Consider the following 3052-nt stretch of genomic DNA (forward strand, 5'->3'; position numbering starts at 1 on the left):
GAGGCCCCATCCCCATCCCCACCCCCACCCCGAGGTCCCATCCCCATCCCCATCCCCATCCCGAGGTCCCATCCCCATCCCCATCCCCACCCCGAGGTCCCATCCCCATCCCCATCCCGAGGCCCCATCCCCATCCCCACCCCGAGGCCCCATCCCCATCCCCATCCCGAGGTCCCATCCCCATCCCCATCCCGAGGCCCCATCCCCATCCCCACCCCGAGGCCCCATCCCCATCCCCACCCCGAGGCCTGCACCCCATCCCCATCCCAAGGCCTGCACCCCACCCCGAGGCCCCGAGGCCCCATCCCCATCCCCAACGGAGGCCTGCACCCCGTCCCATCCCCGCAGGGTGCGCTGGCCTTCAGGTGTGTTGGGGGTGAAGCCTAAACCTGGCGTGTAAACGGCGTGGGAACATAACTCCACATGACGGCACGCTCCGCACTAGAGGACGCACAGGGAATGCGGGGCGGGCACACGCGCCTGCAGCTGCTCCTGCGGAGAGCGATCCGGTGACGGTACGAGACTCGGCTGCCCCCCGCCTCACAACTGCACCCGGCTCTGCCCCACCTGCGTTCTTATTTTCCTTTCTTTAAATTTCACTCTTTACTGTTGAAAGTATTACATGGGTCTCCTTTCCCCCACTGACCTCTCCCGGCCTCTCCCACCCCCAGCACATGCCCTCGCCCCCTGCTGTCTGTGTCCATGGGTCATGCTCATACACACGCATGCAAGTCCTTTGCTTGGCCTCTTACCCTCCCTCTACGCCCTCCCCCCCCGCATCTTTAAATGTTTAATTACAAGTAGAATGTTTGGCCTGGCCAGTGGCTCCATTGGAGCATTGCCCCGTACACCAAGAAGTTGCGGGTCCAATTCCCTGTCAGGGCACGTACTCAGGTTATGGATTTAATCCCTGGTCAGGTGCATGCAAGAGGCAACCAGTGGATGTTTCTCACATCGATGTTTCTCTCTCTCCCTCCCTCCCTCTCTCTATAAAAATCAATAAAAAACATATCCTCAGATGAGGATTTTTAAAAAGTATAACATTTTATAATATCTTATCATGGAAGAGTTTACATCAGTATTGTAACCAGTGTGGTATTTTGTCTGTGTTTGTCATAAGTTCAGAACACAGTGTCAGAGAATCTACTCGGTGAGACTGTGAATTAAATGCTTACAAATGGATGAACACTTTTAAAATTGGTATTTTAATGCTTCTTAAACTTTTTGCCAGCTTCCAGAGTCTCCTTGTGTGGCGGTGGGACCGTGGTGGCGATGAGGCTGCGGCACGGAAACTGCAGGCTCGCTGCCCGGGCCAGGCCCGCGATCTCCTCTGCTAAAAGCACTTTTGAAGAAACACGCCCATACTGTTTCCAGTTGCTGATTCTGGATAATTCTCGAGTACGCCTCAAACCCAAGCCCAAACTGACACCCAGAATACAGGAACTTCTTAATCAAGAAGCAAGAAATTGTACACTCGGTTTTAAAGAAGCAAAAATTGTGAAAAGGTACAAAGACTCCCAAAGTGTACTGTTGATTACTGGTAAAACATGCAACAAAACAGTGAGACATCATGGAAAGAGCAGACGCTTCCCGTCAGCACTGAGGAGCAATCCTGCCCCTCCTGCGAGGAAACGCAGCCTGAAGACCCCAGAAAGTCTCTGGGTTCTGCAAACCTAAAGCACAGGGTGTCTGGTTCCAAAGCAAGAGCCCAGCACTGACTTTCAGAACACCTACAGCTGGACACTCAACACCCACTTGCTCCTCAAAAAATGTGAACAAAACAAAGAAACACTTCTGGCAACTAAAAATGTTACGTAGCCAGAGTGAATCCAAAAAGAATTCAAAGGTGGACTTCAGAAATTTCTTATCTTCTTTGTAAAGGATGGACTTATGGAAATAAGAAATGTTTAATGCAATTTCTGAAACTAAAGTTACCAGAAAAACAAGTTTTTAAAAACTAGGGTCTAAAAGCAAACTTTTCTTGGCAGTATTCTGTATTTATGGAGAAAATACCTCATTAGAATGAATAACTAAAACCTGCCTATCTCCGAGGGTGATTCTGAGAATCAAAAACATATGAAAGGTCCTTGTAGGTAATTTTTTTAAAAAATATATATGTTTATTGAGTTTAGAGAGGAAGGGAGAGGGAGAGAAATATCGATCAGTTGCCTCCCATAAGCATCTCAACCTGGGTATATGCCCTGACCAGGAATCGCACTGACCTTTTGGTGTATAGGACAATGTTCAACCAACTGAGCCACCAGCCTGGGCTCAACATGTTTGTTTTTTTGTTTTTGAAAAAAACACACCTTTAAATAAAGAATGTAGATATTTTAAACTATTAAAAAAAAACACAACTTTTTGTTGTGCCCAGCTGGTGTGGCTCAATGGTTGAGCATTGACCTATGAACCAGGAGGTCACAGTTTGATTCTGGGTCAGGACACATGCCCAGGTTGTGGGCTCAATCCCCAGTGTGGAGTGTGCAAGAGGCAGCCGATCCATGATTCTCTCTCATCACTGGTATTTCTCTCTCTCTCCCTTTCCCTTCCTCTCTGAAATCAATAAAAACATATTTTAAAAAAACTTTTGTTATTAAACCCATAATGCACTAACTAACCATGAATATAGTGTGCAAACGTGTGGGCAAAGGTTAACTGCTGGATGCTCAAGTAAGAATGGATTGTTCAATAAATGCACAGCCTCAGGTGAGTATTAAACATGAGGCATAAGGGAAGCTATCCTCCCAACCCACTGTCTACACACACAGCCAGACATACACATACACACATACTAGTACACACACAGCCACACAGCCACACACACACAGCCAGACACACACACACACATACTAGTCACACACAGCCACACACACATACACATACACCCATACACATATACTAGTACCCACACATACAGCCAAACACACATACACACACAGCCAAACACACACACACATACTAGTACACACACACAGCCATACGCACACAGCCAAACACACATACACACACATATACAAATACACAGAGATACACGCAACACACAGCCATACAT

At 48.0% G+C, this 3052-nt stretch overlaps 1 pseudogene; it reads left to right on the top strand.

The window, feature by feature from the left end:
- Positions 1–423: 423 nt before the first annotated feature.
- On the top strand, positions 424–1879 carry LOC139004949 (UPF0711 protein C18orf21 homolog pseudogene; annotated as a pseudogene).
- Positions 1880–3052: the final 1173 nt, after the last annotated feature.

This window comes from Myotis yumanensis, unplaced genomic scaffold, assembly GCF_028538775.1.
Source record: "Myotis yumanensis isolate MYYU_CA2020_CCGP unplaced genomic scaffold, mMyoYum1.0.hap1 SCAF_3, whole genome shotgun sequence".
NCBI lineage: Eukaryota > Metazoa > Chordata > Mammalia > Chiroptera > Vespertilionidae > Myotis > Myotis yumanensis.